We start from the raw sequence: 25,945 nt of genomic DNA, 5'->3' as shown, positions 1-25,945 counted from the left end.
TCCGGAGGTGTGGCCTTATTGCCTTATTGGAGAATGTGTAGCCTTGTTAGAAGAAGTGTGCCACTATGGAGGTGGGGCTTTAAGGTCATGTGTGTGTATGTGTGTGTGTGTGTGTGTGTGTGTGTGTGTATTTCCTGAGAAAAGTTAAGAAGGGAAGATCATTTGGAACTTAAGTTTGATCCACAGTCCATTGTGCTGGAAAGGGAAGGGGAATTGATGTAATTATATTATAATCTCATATATTATTTCATTTATTTTTGAGATTACAATATAATTACATCATTTCTCCTCCCCTTTCCTCTCTCTAAACCATCCCACATATTCCTGTTGATCTCTTCCAAATTCATGGTCTCTTCACACACTAATTGTTTTTACATACATACATATGTATATACATATATATTCTTAAATACATAAATACAACCTATCGTTGCTGCTTGTATTGCTTGTTATACTTGTTTGTATATGATTTTAGGGCTGACTATGTGGGCACCTGCAGATGACAGTCTCCTCCTGGTTGTTTTCAGATCAAGATGTAGAACTTTCAGCTCCTTCAGTCTACCTAGATGCTACCATGTTTCCCTCATGATGATTATGGACTAAACCTCTGAAACTGGAAGCCAGCCCCAATTAGATGGTTTCTTTTATAAAAAGCTGCCTTACTCATGGTATCTCTTCATGCAATAGAAGCCCAACTAAATCACCAAGCGAGGACAGACACCAATAGACATACTAAAATGGACGGAGGAGATCGCATGAAGCTTCAACCTGCTCAAAGAATTACAGTCAACTAAGGAGTGCTGACAGAAAAGAAATAGCCTTCCCTAATTGAGAATAGCACAACAATTAGTTATGGTGTGCCCACATAGTCAGCCCTAAAATCATATACAAACAAGTATAACAAGCAATACAAGCAGCAACGATAGGTTATATTTATGTATTTAAGAATATATATGCATATACATACGTGTGTATGTAAAAACAATTAGGGTATAAAGAGACCATGAATTTGGAAGAGATCAAGAGGACCGTATGGGATGGTTTAGAGAGAGGAAAGGGAAGGAGAAATGATGTAATTATATTATAATCCCAAAAATAAATGAAATAATTTTAAAAAGCTTATCAACAGAATAATAATGGTGCATTGATTCTACATAGGAAAGGCAAGTTTAGATACACCACTTTCAAGTAACTTCTGCGGATGCAGCCTTCTCATTACGTAAGTAACTTGCTAACTATATATCACTGTGTTGGTGCTGAAGCACATATGGTCACAGTGTAAAACTTTTGTTCCAAACAAAAAGTAAGTTTTTGAGGACTGAGAAGATAGCTCAGTCAGTCAAGTGCTTGCTATGCCATCATGAAAACCCAAGACCTATCTTCTGTGCCTATGTAACATGGGCGTGCGTGCTTGCAATCCCAATACTGGGCAGGCGTAGATAAAACCTTCCTTGACCTCGATGAGCAGACAGTGTACCTGAATCATTGAGCCTTGGGACCCAGTGAGAATCCTGTATAATAAAAAGAAGGTGATCAGTTCTTAAGTAATGACATCTGAGGCTGACCTCTGGCATTCACATGCACACTCCTCTCAACACACATGCATACATAAATGCACAAAGGTGCCCATATGCATACAAAGAGAAAATAATAAGTGTTGGAAAGAATGGGTTTTGTGCAATCTGTTTTGAACCTATTCTGGATGTGGAGCTCTCTGTTGCTTTAATATTCTGCTTTTTCCAACCATCAGACACTGGAACTATGATTTTCCTCTAAAATTTCATCTTTTAATATACTCCTATTTCCAGTCAGAGATGGTGATTAAATTTCCCTCTATTTTAGCTGTCTTTATATGAGTATAAATACCTCTTTGCCTTTAGTTTTATCTTTTATGCATACCTGTATATGTTTGTGTGAGCAAATGTCATGTTTGTGAGTGTTTAAGGATCCTAGGAGATGGTGCAGATCCCAAGGACCTGGAGTTATACAAATATAGGATGTTGTGAGGTGCCTGGCATGGGTGCTGGGAATCCAACTTAAGAATGGAAGCTTCCTTCTAACTCCTGAGCCATATCTCCAGCCCATTTCTGTCTTGCTACCAATCTCTCTGTGCTCCCCCATTGTCTCAACTTGAGTTTTTGAATAGTGCCCAAAGTTCAGAGAGCAGAAATCGATGTTATTTATATTGCATCCAGGATCATGTGAAATCCTCACATTACCTGGTTTAACAATGATGCCACTAGAAATTCTGCTCTTTTTAGGATGTTTCCAGATGAAACACCAAGTTGTTCATCTTTACATTTTCCACACCGAGTGTATTAATTATTCTTTTGTTGCAACAAATTTCCTGAGAAAAGTTAACTTAAGAACAGAAGATCATTTGGACTTTAAGTTTGGTCCATGATCCATTGTGCTGGATAAGATATGGCAGTGAGAGCAGGAGGCAGATAATAATGCCTCTGTGTGCAAAAACAAGACAGAGGAGAATGCTGGCACTTGGCTTGTTTGCTTTTATGTCCCCTTTCATTCAGTGTAAGATCTCAGTCTATGGCAATGCCACGTACATCCAAAGTGGGTCTTCCATCCTCAGTTCATTTAGGAGACACCCTCACAGGTGATTCTACATCCAACTGGGTTACCAAGGAAGATTAGCAATGATAACTAAGTCTCAAGCAGAAAGCAGTCACGTTTTGCATCACTTGCCATACTGTTGGTTTAAATACAATACAGGATGCAAAGGAAGCATTAAGAACTTCAAAGGTATCGCTGTTTTATTCTAATGTTTAATGAAACTGGGAAGTCACTGGTTTATTTCTGGAAGCGTATAAAGTAAGTTGCCAGCAAATGAGCGATCTGTGCTACATTCAACAGAGAGATGTCCTTATGTGTTTTGGCTGCCTGCAGGCAGACTAGTCAAAAGCAAGAACAAAGCAGTCCCTCTCTTCCTCACATGAGCTCACGGATCAAGAATAAATGCATTCCTTCCTGTTGGTTGAGCATGTCCTATGTGGCCCTTGACTTAATGGATGCTAACAGGGTCAAGCCAGCTTTCACCATTCCTCTTTCCCATGACTTACTAGGTTCTGGGGATAGAGTCACTTCACTGGGCAGCACAGTTAAAAAGTGATGAATGTTAGCTGTGTCAGTGTTCCATGATCCATTAGGGAAACAGACACAAAGTAAAGGACTAAGTACAAAGAGGTGGTTTAGTTAGTTACGTACTGGCTGGAGAAAGTCAAAGTCCACAGGGCAGGCCATCATGGAGGGTTGTGACTCTTAAGATGGACAAGACAAGCCTGCTCTTGATGTGCTGCAAATAAAGGCATCAGACCTACTGGATCATCCAGGAGAACCTTGCGTACTTTGAGAGGCAGTAGAGTATGATTATTTCTACAAATTGCCTAGGAAGTGACAGAGGCTTGGATTTTGTTTTATTGTTGTTGTCATCATCATCATCATTGTTGTTGTTGTTTGTGATGGAGTAGCTGGGGCCTTCATCTTAGTCAAGTTTTCACAGCCAACTACCAGAGCAGTTAAGGGTCACAGCTGCCCTTTCTCTCAAAAATTGCTCTCCATGGTGGGTGTCACCTGGCTTGGGAAGCTAAGACCCCCACCACAAGGATAGCTTATAGCCAATATATAACCAATATGAAGTTTCTTGTCTTTGGAAATATACACTTTATGGTATAATGTGACCCAGAGCCCTATCCATCATTGTGAACAACACCAAAGTCAGAATTTCCCTGGGGTTATTAGCCAATGACATTGGATCTTCACTCTGATTGCCTCTGCTTAGTTCACTTGTTAATGGATTGTCCCCTGAAGCTCAGTATATCATCTGCACCACATTCTCTGTCTCAGGCTCTGGTCTACACAGCCTGACTTATCACAGTGCCTTGGGCAGTGAACACTGTCCCACCATACCAGCAGCTATGTAATTGGGAGGGCTTACTCTTTTCTTTGTACCTTCTGACCAACCTTGTTTCTGTAGAAATACTTTGTCAGGCTTAGCCTACTCATGTAATAACTGTGAGTGTGTAAAATTATGGTAGTGTGTTTGCATGGTAGCTTGTGGTTCCCTTAGGCCTTAGGATGGGTTGTGGACTTGGTGTACTAGAAATACTGTATAGAAAATTTTCACTCCCATTTTTATTTTCTTTTCTGTTAGTGCTTCTCCTTCACCCCTACCCCTCTCTACTGCTTCTCTAGTTGTGTTTCTGACACCATGAACTGGCTAGTAGTAATCTCTGGCCATTGCTCAGCCCAGCCATCTTCATGGTTAAGAGGACTGCTAACCTTTCTCCTGTGAAACATGACATGTACTATCTGCTAGGCTTGTCATCATTAATGTTATCATGAGAGACAGCCACAGCAATAGACTGAGCAGAAGACCTGGTTCCTTCCATGGTATTTGGGCTTTGACTTTCTGTCTCTGCTTATCTTTGGTCATCTATGGTAATTCCCCAGAATCTCCTCCCAGGGTTGCAATGCTATCCCACACTCTGCCATAGTCCCCAGCCAGCTCTCTCATGCTTCATCTCCATCTGCCCTTCTTCCTGGATTTGGTGTCTAAAGACTCAGGAGCCTGTCCTGTTATTGATTTTCTTCAGATCTACAAAGAGACTTTTAGGGTAGACCCTTGATGAAAAGAAAATGCTTTAAAAAAACATGTGAAGGCTCTTGTTTTCCATAGACTTAAAGACTAAGGCCCGGTAGTGGCATCTGTGCTATAGGTTGTCCTTCATTGGTCAGTCCAGGTTCCTGGTCATTTGTCACTGAGAATCCTCACCCAGTTCAGCAGTCCTAATCCAGTTCCAAAGACTAGGAGGATTCCTGAAGAGCTGTTGGTATCTCCAGTGTGAGGCAACCATTGTTGAATTATCTGGACCACATTCTGTAAGGCACTCTAACAAATCTCCTTTTAATATATTTATTGGTTCCATCTCTTCAAAGAACCCTGACTAATATATCAGTTCTGTCAAAACACCTGAGTGAAAGTGGAGAGTAGTACATGGAACTAGAAATTTATTTCATACAACGTCTTATATTAACATCTGCCACATCCTCAGTTGTCAATTTTCTATTCTATGTCCTTGAACAGACATCTTGCCCTTTTCAATCAATAGCTATTTAAAAATTACTGTGAGCTACCATTGTCAATTTAAAACATTATTATTCCAAGTATGGATATTACTGAAATTATGAATAATATTTTTGAAGAGCTATAAAAGGAATAGAAATAAACTCTTTAAACTTTCCTCTGCCTCTCATTTATTACTAACGTACCTATGTTGATTATGAATTTTCTACTCTGGCACATATTGTATATCATATATAATAGGCATGTGATATATGTATATGCTAATTCATAGCATATATAATTATATGTAATGTTAATATATTAAATTTGATAATTTATACATAATATATAAAAATGTATAGTAATTTATGCAATTTACATATTATATAGTTGTATGTAAATACAATTATATAGCATATTATAAATCCAATGCACTACCATTATGAGAGAGCCAATCTACATAACATACAATATATATTTGTAAATAATAAATATTCAAACAAATAAATTATATTGTTATGAATTGCTATTGTTTTATATACTAGAAATCATTCATAGATTCTTTATTTCCTTCCTCTTGGGCACATAGGAAGGCAATGTTAGAGTATGGTGAGTAATGCACAGTCTTAGATCTGGCTGGGACCTAGGGGTCACATATGGAGTATGCAACTTAAAGGTCAAAGCTCAGAAGGCAAGAGAGCCTGAGTTGTCTACATTCTCTTTCCTATGGCTATACTGGCTTGTATAAATGCCGAGTAGATGTTACAGCTACACAAGGCTAACAGCTGTACCTGGTCCTTGCTTAGCAGATGACTCCCCTACAGAGTCACTGGATCAGCGGTGGATTTTGTGATCAAGAGGACACATGGCAGATGATATAAATCAGCAACAAATTACCGCTACTGTAGAGGAGCCCCTAGTTCTCACTAGGCTCAACTTGGATGATAGAAATTATACAAAGATGAGACATGACCAAGAACTTTGTGGCAGCTTATATGCTTATGCCCAACACTTAAATACACTAGGGATGATGAAGAAGTAAGCCTGTATATATTGGCACTTTAGATCTGGAGATTCATTTGTTACTTACCTGAAAGAGACGCATCTTTGCTCCCTTTCAGGGTAAAAGGTGCTGCTGCTACCACAGGGTCCTTTGTTGTTTTCATTTAAAGATACAATATGCTGACCAAATAGTAAAAGCAACTTTCTGAGCCCTCCACGCACCTTGTGCCTTCATGTCTCTTCATGTGCTGTTCTGTGTCTGAAAAATCTTAAGGCCGACATGTGACCACAGTCCTATTTAAATCCCAGAACTGTTGTATACAGGCTTGAACTTAACTGATGACTGTTGTTCTCTGTCAGCCAAACACTAAGGATACCTAGTTAAAGTGTGCTATTTCAGGATTAAATACAATAACGTACACAAATGCCTTTGATGTTTTCCCAGACTCAGAGTTAAAATGCCTAGCAGGAACTTAATAATGGTTTCTCTGCCTTTTTCTTCCGCTTCCCCTTATTAAAATCCTTCCGGGCTTAGCTCCAATCTGACCTCTCTTTGGTGAAATATATTTCTTTATTTTGGTCATTTAGTACAACACATTTGTTAAAACTCATTTTATTTTGCCCCCGTTGGAGTTATTTGTTCATGCGTCCTATTGCTTTCTACAAGATTTTAAATTCTTCAAGGGCAAAGAACCCTTCTTGGTTACCTTTGATGTTTGCTTTTTTTTTTTTTCCTTTCTCCTCAGAGCACTTAGTGAATGCCTTACAACTAGGAGGTCCTCGAGAATATTCATTAAAATAGAATGAAAGTGACAAAACAGACTTTGCAAATGAAAGTCATTTGCCTATTTCAAGAACTTCAATACAGTATTTAGAAAGGGGACAAGCAAAAGGCAGAATGTACGGGCCTCAGTTACCTGTCACACTGCCACAACTAAATATCTAACAAAAGCAACTTAAAGAAGAGGTACATTGGCTTGTGGTTTAAGAGGAATGCAGTCTGACATGGTAGAAGGACATGTGGCTGGTCTCTTTATATCCAGTCAGAAGGCAGGGCTAAGTTTCCCTTTTTAATCAGTCTAGAGTTTATAGAGTCTTCTTTCCTTAATTAATCTCTGAAAGAATCCTTACAGACATGCCTAGAGGTGTTTGTAGGTACTAGATAATTCTAAATTCCAGTCAAGTTTGACAACAAAACTTAGCCATCACAGGCCCAGTGTACACTCTTTAAATCATTAGAAAGGTTAGGATTAAAGGTCCCCATTGTCTTAAAACCATGACAAGGAGTGTTGGAAGTTGACCAGATGTTTCTAAGGAAGTCACTCTCCATTGATTTTGCATTACTCTGTGGGTAACATGCCTTAGAGATTTTTTTCTTTCTAGATTTCATTCCACACATGGCTCCAGAATTGGAGTTTAATGTTGCTTGTGTAATGCCTGTCGGAGGAAGTGGGAAGCCTGCAACTTCCAAGTGTGGGGAAATGGATAGATATAAAAAGACACAGAAAGGTAATTTTTTCTTTACTCTCTCAGTATTGACCACAAAGCTCAAAAGTAACTTTGATGGCAAAGATTTCATGATTTTTTTTATTAACTTGAGTATTTCTTATATACATTTCAAGTGTTATTCCCTTTCCCGGTTTCCGGGCAAACATTCCCCTCCCCCCTCCCCTTCCTTATGGTGTTCCACTCCCAACCCTCCCCCCATTGCCGCCCTCCCCCCATAGTCTAGTTCACTGGGGGTTCAGTCTTAGCAGGATCCAGGGCTTCCCCTTCCACTGGTGCTCTTACTAGGATATTCATTGCTACCTATGGGGTCAGAGTCCAGGGTCAGTCCATGTATAGTCTTTAGGTAGTGGCTTAGTCCCTGGAAGCTCTGGTTGCTTGACATTGTTGTACTTTTGGGGTCTCGAGCCCCTTCAAGCTCTTCCAGTTCTTTCTCTGATTCCTTCAATGGGGGACCTATTCTCAGTTCAGTGGTTTGCTGCTGGCATTCGCCTCTGTATTTGCTGTATTCTGGCTGTGTCTCTCAGGAACGATCTACATCCGGCTCCTGTCAGTCTGCACTTCTTTGCTTCATCCATCTTGTCTAATTGGGTGGCTGTATATGTATGGGCCACATGTGGGTCAGGCTCTGAATGGGTGTTCCTTCAGTCTCTGTTTTAATCTTTGCCTCTCCCTTCCCTGCCAAGGGTATTCTTTTTCCTCATTTAAAGAAGGAGTGAAGCATTCACATTTTGATCATCCGTCTTGAGTTTCGTTTGTTCTAGGGATCTAAGGTAATTCAAGCATTTGGGCTAATAGCCACTTATCAATGAGTGCATACCATGTATGTCTTTCTGTGATTGGGTTAGCTCACTCAGGATGATATTTTCCAGTTCCAACCATTTGCCTACGAATTTCATAAACTCGTTGTTTTTGATAGCTGAGTAATATTCCATTGTGTAGATGTACCACATTTTCTGTATCCATTCCTCTGTTGAAGGGCATCTGGGTTTTTTCCAGTTTCTGGCTATTATAAATAAGGCTGCGATGAACATAGTGGAGCACGTGATTCTTTTATATGTTGAGGCATCTTTTGGGTATATGCCCAAGAGAGGTATAGCTGGCTCCTCAGGCAGTTCAATGTCCAATTTTCTGAGGAACCTCCAGACTGATTTCCAGAATGGTTTTACCAGTCTGCAATCCCACCAACAATGGAGGAGTGTTCCTCTTTCTCCACTTCCTCGCCAGCATCTGCTGTCACCTGAGTTTTTGATCTTAGCCATTCTCACTGGTGTGAGGTGAAATCTCAGGATTGTTTTGATTTGCATTTCCCTTATGGCTAAAGATGTTGAACATTTCTTTAGGTGTTTCTCAGCCATTCGGCATTCCTCAGCTGTGAATTCTTTGTTTAGCCCTGAACCCCATTTTTTAATAGGGTTATTTGTTTCCCTGCGATCTAACTTCTTGAGTTCTTTGTATATTTTGGATATAAGGCCTCTATCTGTTGTAGGATTGGTAAAGATCTTTTCCCAATCTGTTGGTTGCCATTTTGTCCTAACCACAGTGTCCTTTGCCTTACAGAAGCTTTGCAGTTTTATGAGATCCCATTTGTCGATTCTTGATCTTAGAGCATAAGCCATTGGTGTTTTGTTCAGGAAATTTTTTCCAGTGCCCATGTGTTCCAGATGCTTCCCTAGTTTTTCTTCTATTAGTTTGAGTGTGTCTGGTTTGATGTGGAGGTCCTTGATCCACTTGGACTTAAGCTTTGTACAGGGAGATAAGGATGGATCGATCTGCATTCTTCTACATGTTGCCCTCCAGTTGAACCAGCACCATTTGCTGAAAATGCTATCTTTTTTCCATTGGATGGTTTTGGCTCCTTTGTCAAAAATCAAGTGACCATAGGTGTGTGGGTTCATTTCTGGGTCTTCAATTCTATTCCATTGGTCTATCTGTCTGTCTCTGTACCAATACCATGCAGTTTTTATCACTATTGCTCTGTAATACTTCTTGAGTTCAGGGATAGTGATACCCCCTGAAGTCCTTTTATTGTTGAGGATAGCTTTAGCTATCCTGGGTTTTTTGTTATTCCAGATGAATTTGCAAATTGTTCTGTCTAACTCTTTGAAGAATTGGATTGGTATTTTGATGGGGATTGCATTGAATCTGTAGATTGCTTTTGGTAAAATGGCCATTTTTACTATATTAATCCTGCCAATCCATGAGCATGGGAGATCTTTCCATCTTCTGAGGTCTTCTTCAATTTCTTTCCTCAGTGTCTTGAAGTTCTTATTGTACAGATCTTTTACTTGCTTGGTTAAAGTCACACCGATGTACTTTATATTATTTGGGTCTATTATGAAGGGTGTCGTTTCCCTAATTTCTTTCTCGGCTTGTTTCTCTTTTGTATAGAGGAAGGCAACTGATTTATTTGAGTTAATTTTATACCCAGCCACTTTGCTGAAGTTGTTTATCAGCTTTAGTAGTTCTCTGGTGGAACTTTTGGGATCACTTAAATATACTATCATGTCATCTGCAAATAGTGATATTTTGACCTCTTCTTTTCCGATCTGTATCCCCTTGATCTCCTTTTGTTGTCTGATTGCTCTGGCTAGAACTTCAAGAACTATATTGAATAAGTAGGGAGAGAGTGGGCAGCTTTGTCTAGTCCCTGATTTTAGTGGGATTGCTTCAAGTTTCTCTCCATTTAGTTTAATGTTAGCAACTGGTTTGCTGTATATGGCTTTTACTATGTTTAGGTATGGGCCTTGAATTCCTATTCTTTCCAGGACTTTTATCATGAAGGGGTGTTGAATTTTGTCAAATGCTTTCTCAGCATCTAATGAAATGATCATGTGGTTCTGTTCTTTCAGTTTGTTTATATAATGGATCACGTTGATGGTTTTCCGTATATTAAACCATCCCTGCATGCCTGGGATGAAGCCTACTTGATCATGGTGGATGATTGTTTTGATGTGCTCTTGAATTCGGTTTGCCAGAATTTTATTGAGTATTTTTGCGTCGATATTCATAAGGGAAATTGGTCTGAAGTTCTCTTTCTTTGTGGTGTCTTTGTGTGGTTTAGGTATAAGAGTAATTGTGGCTTCGTAGAAGGAATTCGGTAGGGCTCCATCTGTTTCAATTTTGTGGAATAGTTTGGATAATATTGGTATGAGGTCTTCTATGAAGGTTTGATAGAATTCTGCACTAAACCCGTCTGGACCTGGGCTCTTTTTGGTTGGGAGACCTTTAATGACTGATTCTATTTCCTTAGGAGTTATGGGGTTGTTTAACTGGTTTATCTGTTCCTGATTTAACTTCGATACCTGGTATCTGTCTAGGAAATTGTCCATTTCTTGAAGATTTTCAAGTTTTGTTGAATATAGGTTTTTGTAGTAAGATCTGATGATTTTTTGAATTTCCTCTGAATCTGTAGTTATGTCTCCCTTTTCATTTCTGATTTTGTTAATTTGGACGCACTCTCTGTGTCCTCTCGTTAGTCTGGCTAAGGGTTTATCTATCTTGTTGATTTTCTCAAAGAACCAACTTTTGGTTCTGTTGATTCTTTCTATGGTCCTTTTTGTTTCTACTTGGTTGATTTCAGCTCTGAGTTTGATTATTTCCTGCCTTCTACTCCTCCTGGGTGTATTTGCTTCTTTTTGTTCTAGAGCTTTTAGGTGTGCTTTCAAGCTGCTGACATATGCTCTTTCCTGTTTCTTTCTGCAGGCACTCAGCGCTGTGAGTTTTACTCTTAGCACAGCTTTCATTGTGTCCCATAAGTTTGGGTATGTTGTACCTTCATTTTCATTAAATTCTAAAAAGTTTTTAATTTCTTTCTTTATTTCTTCCTTGACCAGGTTATCATTGAGTAGAGCATTGTTCAATTTCCACGTATATGTGGGCATTCTTCCCTTATTTTTATTGAAGACCAGTTTTAGGCCGTGGTGGTCCGATAGCACGCATGGGATTATTTCTATCTTTCTGTACCTGTTGAGGCCCGTTTTTTGACCAATTATATGGTCAATTTTGGAGAAAGTACCATGAGGAGCTGAGAAGAAGGTATATCCTTTTGCTTTAGGATAGAATGTTCTATAAATATCCGTTAAGTCCATTTGGCTCATGACTTCTCTTTTTTTTTTTTTTTTATGACTTCTCTTAGTCTGTCGACATCACTGTTTAATTTCTGTTTCCATGATCTGTCCATTGATGAGAGTGGGGTGTTGAAATCTCCCACTATTATTGTGTGAGGTGCAATGTGTGTTTTGAGCTTTAGTAAGGTTTCTTTTACGTATGTAGGTGCCCTTGTATTTGGGGCATAGATATTTAGGATTGAGAGTTCATCTTGGTGGATTTTTCCTTTGATGAATATGAAGTGTCCTTCCTTATCTTTTTTGATGACTTTTAGTTGGAAATTGATTTTATTTGATATTAGAATGGCTACTCCAGCTTGCTTCTTCTGACCATTTGCTTGGAAAGTTGTTTTCCAGCCTTTCACTCTGAGGTAGTGTCTGTCTTTGTCTCTGAGGTGTGTTTCCTGTAGGCAGCAGAATGCAGGGTCCTCGTAGCGTATCCAGTTTGTTAATCTATGTCTATTTATTGGGGAGTTGAGGCCATTGATATTGAGAGATATTAAGGAATAGTGATTATTGCTTCCCGTTATATTCATATTTGGATGTGAGGTTATGTTTGTGTGCTTTCATTCTCTTTGTTTTGTTGCCAAGACGATTAGTTTCTTGCTTCTTCTAGGGTATAGCTTGCCTCCTTATGTTGGGCTTTACCATTTATTATCCTTTGTAGTGCTGGATTTGTAGAAAGATATTGTGTAAATTTGGTTTTGTCATGAAATATCTTGGTTTCTCCATCAATGTTAATTGAGAGTTTTGCTGGATACAGTAACCTGGGCTGGCATTTGTGTTCTCTTAGGGTCTGTATGACATCAGTCCAGGATCTTCTGGCCTTCATAGTTTCTGGCGAGAAGTCTGGTGTGATTCTGATAGGTCTGCCTTTATATGTTATTTGACCTTTTTCCCTTACTGCTTTTAATATTCTTTCTTTATTTTGTGCGTTTGATGTTTTGACAATTATGTGACGGGAGGTGTTTCTTTTCTGGTCCAATCTATTTGGAGTTCTGTAGGCTTCTTGTATGTCTATGGGTATCTCTTTTTTTAGGTTAGGGAAGTTTTCTTCTATGATTTTGTTGAAGATATTTACTGGTCCTTTGAGCTGGGAGTCTTCACTCTCTTCTATACCTATTATCCTTAGGTTTGATCTTCTCATTGAGTCCTGGATTTCCTGTATGTTTTGGACCAGTAGCTTTTTCTGCTTTACATTATCTTTGACAGTTGAGTCAATGATTTCTATGGAATCTTCTGCTCCTGAGATTCTCTCTTCCATCTCTTGTATTCTGTTGGTGAAGCTTGTATCTACAGCTCCTTGTCTCTTCTTTTGGTTTTCTATATCCAGGGTTGTTTCCATGTGTTCTTTCTTGATTGCTTCTATTTCCATTTTTAATTCCTTCAACTGTTTGATTGTGTTTTCCTGGAATTCTTTCAGGGATTTTTGTGTCTCCTCTCTATGGGCTTCTACTTGTTTATTTATGTTTTCCTGGAATTCTTTCAGGGATTTTTGTGTCTCCTCTCTATGGGCTTCTACTTGTTTATTTATGTTTTCCTGGAATTCTTTCAGGCATTTTTGCGATTCCTCTCTGTAGACTTCTACTTGTTCTCTAAGGGAGTTCTTCACGTCTTTCTTGAAGTCCTCCAGCATCATGATCAAAAATGATTTTGAAACTAGATCTTGCTTTTCTGGTGTGTTTGGATATTCCATGTTTGTTTTGATGGGAGAATTGGGCTCCAATGGTGCCATGTAGTCTTGGTTTCTGTTGCTTGGGTTCCTGCGCTTGCCTCTCGCCATCAGATTATCTCTAGTGTTACTTTGTTCTGCTATTTCTGACAGTGGCTAGACTGTCCTATAAGCCTGTGTGTCAGGAGTGCTGTAGACCTGTTTTCCTCTCTTTCAGTCAGTTATGGGGACAGAGTGTTCTGCTTTCGGGCGTGTAGTTTTTCCTCTCTACAGGTCTTCAGCTGTTCCTGTGGGCCTGTGTCTTGAGTTCACCAGGCAGCTTTCTTGCAGCAGAAAATTTGGTCTTACCTGTGGTCCCAAGGCTCAAGTTCGCTCGTGGGGTGCTGCCCATGGGCTCTCTGCAGCGGCAGCAACCAGGAAGACCTGTGCCACCCCTTCCAGGAGCTTCAGTGCACCAGGGTTCCAGATGGTCTTTGGCTTTTTCCTCTGGCGTCCGAGATGTGTGTGCAGAGAGCAGTTTCTTCTGGTTTCCCAGGCTTGTCTGCCTCTCTGAAGGTTTAGCTCTCCCTCCCACGGGATTTGGGTGCAGAGAACTGTTTATCCGGTCTGTTTCCTTCAGGTTCCGGTGGTGTCTCAGGCAGGGGTCCTGCCGCTCCTGGGCCCTACCCCACGGGAGCCCAGAGGCCTTATACAGTTTCCTCTTGGGCCAGGGATGTGGGCAGGGGTGAGCAGTGTTGGTGGTCTCTTCCGCTCTGCAGCCTCAGGAGTGCCCACCTGACCTGGCGGTTGGGTCTCTCTCTCACGGGGTCTGGGAGCAGAGAGCTGCTGCGGGCCGGGATCCACGGGTCAGATTTCATGATTTAAGAGAAAACAGAAGTAGTGATTTCTTAAATTATTTACTGTTCCCATCAAATAAATCATAATTTATGATTAGAATATTCATGGAATTACATGTATAATCTCTTTCAACATTAGATTTTAATGAAATGTTAGGGATGTATTTTGATCATTTTAAAAATTATTTAAGAATTTCATACACCATGCTTTGATAATATTCAGCACCCAACTCTCCCAAGATCTATCTCTATTCCCTAACCCACCCAATTTTGAGTCCTCTTCGGTTTGTTAAATCCTTCAGGACCAATTAATCTTGCCAAAATATTCTTGGACGTAATTTTCCACTAAAGAGTGATCCACTTATCACTTATCCACTACACTCTACTGTCTCTCTTTCCTGCAGAAGCTAAGTATGGCTAATAGCTTCATGACTAGGAGTGGGAGTGTGTGCCCAGTTTCCTTCTCCTTGTTGGGATGTGGTCTAACCTGGAAATTTTCCCAAAAACTGTGAGTTTAGATGTACAGCCTCCAGGCTGTTACCACAAGATAACAGTTCCTTGAAGTCATCCACTCATTACCTCTGGCTCTTGTACTCTTTCCTCTCCTGTTTCTACAATGATCCCTGAACCTTGGGAGGAGAAAAATGGCTTTATGACCAATTATGTGGAATACTTTCTAACTGAGAAGGGATAACACAAGAGCAAGTTAAAAAGGAATTGCTCAACTGCATATGAGCCAGCAGGTATGCATATCCATATGCATATGCACAGAGAAATTCTGAAAAAAAATCAAAACGTGTGCTTTTTAAGGTTTCTGGCTCACAGTGTTATGCATAACTTTGAATTTTTAATATACTCCCAATCCCCATAGGATTTTCTATTTATTTCTCTCCACTCCGTCTGCAACAATGGAAGAAATCAGAACATGGAAGCTAATTCGACTCGATGCAATAGCTGGCACATTGATGTTTTCTGTGCATGAGATATGTGTCTATGTTTTCACAAATGATCTCATTTCATTTTCCTAGTAAGCTGGCTGATATTTCTATTCATTTGCCAGATGAGGGGCTGGAGGTGTGGGGAGGCTAAGGAAAAGGCTTGAGTAATCCAGGAGACAAGTGGCTGAGCTTGGGTTTCACATCAGCTAACTTACTGCACAACTTGAGCCACGATTCCAGGGGCTCCCAAGACAGAGGAAAATATATCTACAGGAAGGATGACTATATTTCTTTAGAAATCCATTTCTATTGATAACGGTTAGGAATTCTATTGCATGATATCTTGATAGAGGAAAAGAGATCTTGGAATTAAGATGACAGACAGCTTGCTTAATAAAACCAGGCCAAACTTATGAACTTCAGTTCCATCTAAAGCAAGCCCTTCATTCTTGAAGGCCTAGATGGTGGCTACAGAATTTGAAAGTAAATTTTTAATTAACTTAGAGTGGATTAACTTCTGCACTGTTACAGGGTGATGTGTGAGCCATCGAGCCCTCTATAATGACTCTGTATGTCAGGTCTCTGGCCATTGCACTAGGGGGCACAGGCTCTTTAGTATGGAAAGTTAAAGATGTAGAGATAGCTTTAACCAATTAGGGACCTCTTTTTGCTCCATTGCCACTTTGGAAAGGAATTCCAGTCCTAAAAATTGGACAAAATCAGAAAGTCTCTCAAGTTCTGTCCACCATTCACTGTTTGGGGCAAGATACGTTTGTGGCACTTGCCTGTGGAATTGGTGCTCTTTCTTCATTTAGCCCCATTAGTTCAGGAGACAACAATGTTAAGTGCATAAGCTGCTTGCCATTTTTATAACTAAAAAATTATAAGCTAGAGCCATAATCATTTGCTAATATATGCATGGAACTGTATATATAATGTATAATATAATGACAGGCCTAGATAGTTACAGCACAGGCCAGTTGGCCAGGCCTAATGAACTTTACCGATATCCCCTTGGGTCTGGAGATCCTTGGAGGAGCTGTAACACTGTCTATCCAGGATCTGTGTAGCTGTTGCTTCCCAGTGCTGTCCGTATCAAGGGGCTTTCTGCTGCCTGCTCCCACCCCACACCTTGCCTTGGATCCCCTGGAAGATGGGGGTTAGCTTCACTCTTGGGAGAACATCCGTATGGCATGAAAAGCTAAAAAGCAAAATTGTCAAAAACTAGAATTAATAATAGCCTACTAGAAACCATCTACATCTCTGAACACCGTAGTCACTCGGTCGTATTTAGAGTTTCAAAAGAATTTGAGGCAGTAAAAAAGAAAGAAGGAAAGCATGCTGAATGTGACTATTAGGAAGTCACTGGCGACCTTTGGAACTGCGATGTCAGTGGAATGACAAGGGTGGAAACCAAGCTTCAGGCAGTCAAGGACATAATGATGTGGATTTGCAGAACAGGCTTAGCATTACAGGCTAAGGAGGTTAGCACTTCCTGCCTAACTAATTTCTCATGGGCAATTTTGTGATTCAGCTTCCTTATTTAACTTCTCTACGCATTAAGGAAAGCGAGTTATGCTCATCATTTGTAATCAAGCAGCTGTTGCATCTGGTGGCTCTCTTCATGGCCACAGCCCACATACTCACAGCATCTCTAATTGACTGTTTTTGCTACACATTTTTTCTTCATTCTTTTTTGGAGGGTATATGGGAACAAAACCATTGCCCTGGTTGGTATTCCCTGAATCCTCGAGATCAGAAGCTGTGGGATATTAATGTGGTTCAACTTGCTAGAAGCCTTAGAAATCAATGGGGTTTATGTGTTAATGAAATGGCCTCGACATTCATTAGACCACTGATGGCTCTAACATTAGATCTCTGATGGCTCCCTGCTGGACTGTCAGACTTTGCTTAAATAGACAGTGAGAAGGCATTTTCCTGCCCTGAATATATTTTGTTCTTCGGGCTTGGATATTCAGTAAACATAGCAGCAACTTGAATAGTCTTAATCATGAACTTCCTCCCCTCTGACTTCCAGCTCCTTTGACCTCAATCACACTGTCCAACATCCTTCCCAGGCAGCCTCTCCAGCCTGGCTTATGACCCAACTCTTTCCATATCCTCTACATCTTTTATATCCAATATTTAGAAACTTCATTGCCTCCAAGGCAGCTTCTTCTCCCCAACTTACAAATACATTAAGGTCTCTTCTCTCCCAAGAACATTTTTTACTTGATTTTGCAAAGTTTTTTTTTTTCATTTTGTTTGCTCTTCTATTTTGGAATGTAGCTTAGGCTAGCCTGAAGATCCCAATATAGCCTTGTCCAGTCTGGAATAGGTTGCTTTTACTGTCTCAGCTCCACAAGGGCTGATAATAGCTGTCCATTCCCAGCCCCAATCACTTGTATTACAAAACTTTTGAAAGAAAATGCAGCTCTTGGATGCTTCTTTGATCACTGAGGTTTGACTCAAGCCTCCCTTTGCTGTTGGAAATACCCTGAAAAGGTGACAAATAATTTCCACCTCGCCGAGTTCACCATCCCCTTCTTAGCTTTCTCCTAACTGAACTCATAAGCCTCATGGATACTTTCCTGGCATGTCCCTCAGGGCCAGGTGCAGGTGACCTCTGTCCTCCTTTCACTTTGCTTCTGGCTCCTATTTCTCTATGTCCATCCTGTACTTTCCTTTGCTCTTTCATTCACAAATTCTTCCTAAAACTCTTCATCCTCATTTATAAATTCATCGTTTTCCAAATACCCAAACAATGCTCAAACGAACATGAGAACTCTCACTCAGTGGGGTTGAATAGAACCTTCTGCTAGGTTGGAAGTATTTCTTTTCTGCATTGAGTAATAAAAAGCTCACTCATGGCTACTTAAGGCAGGGGATCTGGTTGATATTATTGATAGAGTTTTTAGCCCTAACTGCTTTCAAATTAATGTGGCACATCTTAAAACCATATGATTTAAATCTATTGACAATGGCCTTTTAAGTATTCTTTTTAACATACAACAAATTAAAGTCATTGTCCAACCCCCATAGTTACCTCCCATTCCAATATTCATTATTTTCTTAAATAGTACCATTAATTATTCAAATCACACATCTGTGTCATATTTCACTTCTGTCTTTTCCTAACTCAGACAAATAGTTGATTACTCCTGTACGCACACATACACACACTCACACACACACTCACACACACACACACACTCACACACACACACACACACACACACACACACTTACATAGAGGGCTCAATTTGGCATTTCTCATTTCAAAACCTGTCTGTGACATATTTTGTTATAATGTATTCTTTACACGTAAGGAGATAAACCTAGTTACTATTCTATATCTCTTCATCTCACCTAAATCAAGAATTCATGTTCTCCTACAATGAGCTATCAGAGCCTCACAACAATTTGCCCATTTTTAGTGACCTTATTCTACCTATGCCTCAACGTAGAGTGGATACGTGTGGTTTCTCAGAATTGGCTCTGGTCAAATGTGCCTGTGACTCATTCTCTTCTTTGTGCTGCACCTCAGTTATGTCCTCCTTTCAAACCTAAGTCCATGCTCATGTTTTCCCTAAAGACATGGACTATGCTAATCTTCAGTTTCCTGGCTACAGCTTTTGCTTTCTCCCATATGCTTTTGTCTTGTTTTTATTGTTATTAATTGTCGAAAATTATGTCTGTCTTTTCAACATTACTGTTTTCCAGTTGCCCCTGATACCCGCTTCAAACAGGTGCCTAGTTACCTGGTGTTGGCGATTATGATCACGCTATGACATCACGGCACCTTTCTTCATGGCTGTGACCCAAGAAAGTCACACTTGATCAGCTATTCCTTGGGGATTTTCTGACACTGCAATATTCCAAGTCCTCTTCACATAGCAAGAATATAAAGCAAAAGATGACCTGTGCTCCAGGACTTACCTGATAATGGAAGAAAATAGACTTAAAAACAAGTTTGTTCAATTAGCGTATTTAAGATGTTGTGATAGGAATATGAAAATGAGAGAAAGACATCCATTTTATCTACAGAACAAGAGATGGTTTCAGAGAAGTAAGTCTTCAGAGAAGGAGATCAGTGGAACAAGCTTATTCTACTTTTATAGCTATTGAAAGCAAAATGACCCAAATCTGATAGGATAGCTAGCTGAAATGCCAGAGCTAAACTTAATCTGGAAACTTTGACCTTCAGTGATCAGAGAAGGAGGTAAAGGCATGATCTAAGTTAAAGAAACAAGTGATCTACTATTTGAAGAGGTTGCAGTGAAATGACCTGGAATTTTGTTCTGATCATCGTGGCCTGCTTTTTAAAAAGTAGTCTTGTCTGCCACTGTCTCAGGTTCAAACACTGGAAAAGGACTCTCAGAACATGGTTGATAGAGAGGGTACCTGGGTCCTTCTATGCAAAACTCTGGAGAATCAATATTTGGTTCAATATATATTTGCTGAGCACCTTCTCTGAGCTGAGATGGCTACAGTATCTAAAAGCTCTCACAGTGAACACATGTAAAGAAGCCTCCTGAAATTTACCTTCCAGTGGGAGGATATTGGCAGCCAGGAATCCTATAGGACACTAGAAAGTGGGCATGCAATGAAGAAAAATAAATGGAGGCAGAGTAGGAAGGGGATATTGGCTAGTAGCTAAGCAACTTATGTTCTAAAATGGACCAATTAGAGACGGCATCCTTCAGAAAAGGGAAGTGGATGAACATGTGAAAGAAGGACCAGGCTGAGTAGGCAGCATGTGCAAATGCCCTGAGGTGGAAGCTATCTTCCTGTTAAAGGACAACATGGAGGGCAATAGGGCTAGAATGGAGTGATATAGGGGACAAAATGTTTTGTCAGTAGAGGAACTAGAGTACAGACTGTATTAAGCATAAACATTTTTGTAAGTATGTTGTAGTTTAGATGAATTCAGATGGGAAACACTAGCATCTGAAAGCATGGTCTGTCCTATGTGTCACTGAGATATTCCAGGCTGCCTTATGGAGTTTATTATCTGGAGAAGCAAGTGGAGAATCAGGAATGCCAGTGGTGGTGTGTTTTCCAGTCCTCCAACTGAGAAAAGAAGTGACCTGGCCCAGAATTATAGCAATAGTAGATAGTAATGAGATCAGAATCTGGATATCATGGGAAAATAAAGTAAGCAGGATTTGGTAATAGAAGAGATATGGAGAGAAAGAGAGAGAGAGAGAGAGAGAGAGAGAGAGAGAGAGAAAGAAAGACAGAGACAGAGACAGAGACAGAGACAGAGAGTCTCTGGTGTTTTTATATTTAAACCTGAGCTGCTAGCTAGTCACTAATATATTGCAGGAAATATAAATTCTAAGATCAGATCAAGCTTTGGCTATTACTAGGCAGACCTCGGTGAATGTAAGACTGTGTCCTTTATATGCACATCCAGTAAGAAACTGGAGGCAGACCCTCTCCTTAGAAAGTAAAATATGGAATTCTCACACATGGGAAATTAGTTTTTTAGGGGCCAAGAAAAGATTAAGATAGAATTCTCATAGAGCACAAAAGAGCGACTCATGACCTTGTATGTGTCTTCATTCAGTGTCCAAGGGAAGGGACACTGTCCTCTGCTGTCAGGGGAGCATAGGTGAGGGGATCAGGGAGTTCAGGTGGGTTCCTGTGATGTGGGAAACAAAGATAACTTGCATGATGTTCTAGTAGTTCTTGGACAATGTTTCCAGTTAGTGATGATTACCTAGAGCATGTAGTAACTGATGGTCTTTCTGTATCACTGAGAAAGTGAGGCTTTTAAAAGAGATTTATTTGTTTTTTATTTTATATGTATGTTTGCTTGTATGTAGGTAGGTGCACTGTGTGTGTGTGTGTGTGTGTGTGTGTGTGTGTGTGTGTGTGTGTGTGTGTGTGTGTGTTGCCTGAAGAAAGCACCAGATTCCCCGGGGTGGAGATATGTGTGGTTGTAAGCTATCATGCTGGTGTGAGAAACTGCTCCTGAGGCCTCTGTTAAAGCAGCAAGTGTTCCTAACCACTGATCTCTTTAGCTCCCCAAAATTAGGTTTTAATAATATAGGAAAGAATAGATTCAAATTTTCCTGGTTAGGCAGCTCAGGCCTCAAAGTACAACTATTCAGTTTCAAAGTGGACAAAATGATAACTACCTCTACAGCTCCTGACAAAAAATAGAAGAGACCATATATATATATATATATATATATATATATATATATATATATATATATATATATATATATATGTATGTATATATACATATGTATATATATACATATATATATATATATATATTCCATCTGTCTGTCTGTCTATATCACAGTGTTGAGTGTGGAATCCATGCCAAACAAGCATTCTTCCATCAACTACATCTCAGTCTCCCAACAGGTCTTGAGTGTCATACAAACCTTAGTGATCATCATCATTGTGGGGACCTTTACATTTCTCAGTGCACAGGAAGGTACTGTGAACCGAGCATTCAGTCACTTTCCTTAACTTTGAGAGTCAAGATTTATTACTGAATGATTTAGAAGCAGTAAGACTCGGTTATATCTCTTAGGCCACATACACTCCCAACTCTCTGCCTTGGAGAAACTATAGATTTTGGAAATCCATGGGTAAGCACCTAGCTCCCAAGTACTGCCACTGAGCGACTTGGTGAGTGCTGGACTGTGTAGACTTCCAAAATTGTTATAACTAAGCACCGGATCTGCACTGAAATGGAACGGGTGGGCGCATTCTTGATGAACATATGCTTGTGAGTACTGTCCATGTGTTGAACTCAAGATATAGGGTAATTATACCTGAGGCTATGAGTGGTCCCTTGACTAGCTAATGCACCAGCTGAGTAACAGTTGCTCTGTGGAAGTAACAAGCAGGAAGCGGCCAGAATGACTGCCCTTCATATATTGAGATATTGCACAGAGTTCTAAATCATTTGATTATCTTGCACAGAAATTTCATTTTAAAAATAGCCCCCACACAAAGCCAAAAGTAAATTATTATACTAAGTATTTGAAAAGATTTAATTAGAATTTTGCCTTGCCTTTGTCTCTTAAACTCGTGTCCTTTACTCTCTCCCACTTACAAGGAAAGACAAGTAAATTGTTCTGATTTAATGGGTTGAAGTTACTGCGGAGGGATTTGATGGTTTGGCCTCTCCTTACAATGTTCCTTTAAAAATTCTTCTTGTAGTTGAAATAGATTTGCACTAGGTATACGAGTAACAATTGAAGTAAAATGCCTTTTATTAGCTGAGAGCAACCTTACAGAGCAATGATGAGTCTGCACCTTTGCTACTCTGTGGGGAAAGGATTTGATTAGAATTGACCAGCTAAGTGTGACAGCCTTTTGGAGCAATGGAACATTCTGATGAAACACCCATGTGCAGGAAGCTATCTCCAGATGAACAATGCCTGGCTGGGATCATGTGTGTGGGTTTGAACAAGAAGATCCTCCCCCTACCCCTGACACACACACACCCAAGGTGAAAAAACAAAGGCAGAGAGCAGAAGGTAAGTTCTGTGAGCTGAAGTGGGACTGTTGTAGAACTGCTTATTTAAAACCATTTATGATTTTAATGAATTCCATGGGTAGGAATTGCTAATAAAAAAGATAGCATTCAAAGCAGGGAGTATAACCAACTAGTCTTAAAAGGGTGTGGAATTAGCAAGTGGAGAGCAGATGGGAGCCAGGGCAACACTGTCAAGCTTGTCACTACATCTGATCCTTGGGTTTACATGTTCCCCAGTCCCCAACCTCACCCTTGTTTTTTCTTTTTGAAGCAAAGTCTCATGTAGCAGATTGGCCTTGACCCTATATATAATAGGTTGAAGTTGGCTTCAAATTCTTAGTTTTGTCCTGCTGGGGTTACAGGCATGTACCCCCACCTGGCTGAGTCATGGACTCTAATTTTTCATTTCTCCACACCCCCTCCCTCCTTCCTTCTCTCCCTCCCTCTCTAAGCTAATTTTTGCTGTTTCCAACACATCCACCCTGACAAAGGACAATGGAGCTGGTCTTAGGCTCTTAAGACAGAGTCCTTTGTATAACTTAACTAAATGTTAGGGCCAAGGATTAGCAAATCCTTTGTGTCTCCCAGGACAAAGCATGCTCCGTTTCACTTTCTGAACCCAAGCTTTCTCTTACTTCCCTCTACTTAAGTGTTGCACATCTGCATGGACAACAGCTGTCTGTCTTCTCAGGAGACACACTGAAGATGTGATGTTGCACCCACAGAGAGGCTTCTTGTAATTTGTTGATTTCTTTTAAAAAAATTTAATTTCTTAAGAGCAAAGAGAACTAGAAAGAAGGACCATTTCTTTATGGTAATGAAGGAAGGGTACTTGGTCTTAAACTTTAGCAAAAGAGAGATATTAAAAATTGTTTTCCGTATTCTTTATGTTGTACTGAGTTAGCCACCAGCTGTACACTGGGTAATCAATTAGGACAGATAGCACATCTTTATAAACATCTGTGAATTGGAGGTATTATCAGTGGTCAGTAGAGCAGGAGGCTCCCCAAGCTCCACTGATCTCTTTTCCTTCTCTCTTAATTTCAAGAAAGGAGGCTGAGCTCAACCTGCTGGCTTACAAGTACCTTGAGAACAAAGGTGGGCTGCTTAGAAGGGTGTCCTTGTGGCTTAGAAGGAGAAGAGTGGGAACCTTGGAGAGGACAGCACTTGATGAGTTTACTAGTTCCTGCCAGTGTATCCCTGGGCCCTGGAGGAAGGAGGTGTGCACCGGGGAAGACAGAGGATAGGGGAGAGAGATAGGATATGGTTATCCTATGTGCTAGCAATGATATTTCATTAGGAAATTCATGCATGTTCATTATAGAGAATTTGGAAAAACACAGGTCTATAGAGGGAAATAAAATCTGCCTATAATCCCACTAGCCAAAATAATTATTTTATATTGAGTCATATTTCTTTTTTTCATTCATGGCCATTGCCAAATATTATTAAAGATACAATTTTAATGACTGCTTCAGACAAATGTGGCCAATTTCATTTATGTAAAACTGTTAAGTTGATCATTTTGGCTATTTCTAATTTATATCCATTAAAAATTACTACTATGAATATTCACTTACATATAACTTTGATTATCTGTGATCGTCTTTTCAGAATAAACTGCTCAAAGTGGAATTGCAGAGTAAAAGGAACGTGTGGTTTTTTTTTTTAAATTTCTGATGCATTTTGCTAATTTCTCTCTGGAAAGCTTGTTTCCGGTTTGTATTGCCAAGAACTAGTTTGTCAGTACAAGTCGGTGTTGCAAATTTACCAGATGAAGTAGTTAGTATTCTTCCAGTTATGCTAATAATTAGGAAAGCATGACTCAAATTGATACAAGCAGAAAGAGGTTTGCTCGTGTAATGGAAGAATCTTTCCTCTTATTATAGTAGAATTGCCCTCAAGTTAGGATTCAGATCTTAGCCTTCATGGGAATGAGCAGGTTCAGTGACCCCAAAGCAGAGAATGAAGCCCCCACTGGTCAAGCTGTTTCTTCCAACAAACGTATATAATTGTTGTTGACAAAACCACCATACCCTTTCTATTGTATTAAATACTGCCACTTCCAACATTTCGCCGCACAGTAGACAATGATGGCATCCCATCACTCTTACTTTGTTTTGCACAGCATCAGTTACTGTTGAGGTTAAAATATTTTAAATTACTGATTGATTCTTCTCTAGTGACTGCTTCTTCAATCCCCTTTTCCTACGAAAACGTTTATTGGATATCGCATATATGGGATCGGAGTCATATAGACCTGCCAATCTACTGGTACATTTGTCTCACATGAGGAGTCACAGAAGAACCTACCATAGCCTCAACCTCCACGAATTCTGGTTAGAATCACCCCATCTAAGTTGCTTCCACAATAAGTGCTAACCTTTCTAAATACCCTCCCTCACTATGCCTCTCCCCTCTCATCTCCCACCAGAACTCGTTTTCTTTGACTGGCTGCTGCTGTGGGGTCCTGCAAGTTATCATAAGTAGCTCAGTAAACAAAGCATGTACTCTAAGGAAAAGAAATAGGATGAGATGAATATTCATGATCACTCAGTATGAATTAAGTCAAGCAGTCAGCCACCTGTCAGGCAAGGTCAAGGAATCGCATATGATCCTTTCCTTCCTGACTTGGGGAAAAGACAATGGTGTGCTTGAGAAAACCTGGGAGACTAAATTTGTGAGCAGGAGTGCATCTCTGCTGAAAAGCAGAAATGTATTTACTTCTTGGTTGTTTACAACACTATAGTGGTGCTTAAAGAAACAAACGATGCTATGCATGGCTTGGTCCTACTCCTGAAGAGCCCAAGGAGATGTAAGCAGACATTTCTTTTAACGAATGACAGCTCCTCTATTAAGCAGCTGTTCTGCATGCATCTCCCTTCTCTGTGTTTGGGGACTAGCAGGGTACTTGCTATTCCCAGGATGTATTAAGTCAATGAAATCAAATGAGAAACTTCGTTCTTTCCAGCATTGTGCTGACAAATTGGTTAGATTTTTTTTTTATTTAAATCAGAGACACCTCACTGCTTTGAATTATTGATAGGAGAAATTGATTCTTGAATATTCCTTTTCTGGGGCTATAACCAAAGTATGTTTCCTCTTTGAGTGTTCAGAAGGGTTATTAAAACCTGTGACTACCACAGGAAAACATGGCTTTCCAGGTCCAAGTTCTAGCTACTGCCTCTAAGTGTTCATCTGATAAACCATCGATGTCTGTTTCAAGTCTTATTTTGTGCAGAGACCATTGACTGATCCTCATTAGTTACCCCACTCGGTCTCCTCATGGATA

At 40.0% G+C, this 25,945-nt stretch overlaps 1 long non-coding RNA gene across 1 annotated transcript in view; it reads left to right on the top strand.

The window, feature by feature from the left end:
- Window positions 1–7,674: 7,674 nt before the first annotated feature.
- LOC148004131 (uncharacterized) overlaps window positions 7,675–25,945 on the top strand; it is an 876,089-nt gene continuing 857,818 nt past the window's right edge. Inside the window, exon 1 of the long non-coding RNA XR_015627266.1 lies at window positions 7,675–7,934. This is a non-coding gene — a long non-coding RNA (uncharacterized LOC148004131). The remainder of the gene's footprint in view (window positions 7,935–25,945) is intronic.

This window comes from Rattus norvegicus, chromosome 8, assembly GCF_021556685.1.
Source record: "Rattus norvegicus strain SHRSP/BbbUtx chromosome 8, alternate assembly SHRSP_T2T, whole genome shotgun sequence".
NCBI lineage: Eukaryota > Metazoa > Chordata > Mammalia > Rodentia > Muridae > Rattus > Rattus norvegicus.
Note: the sequence above shows the minus strand (reverse complement) of the source record. Positions and strands in the feature narration are given on the sequence as shown.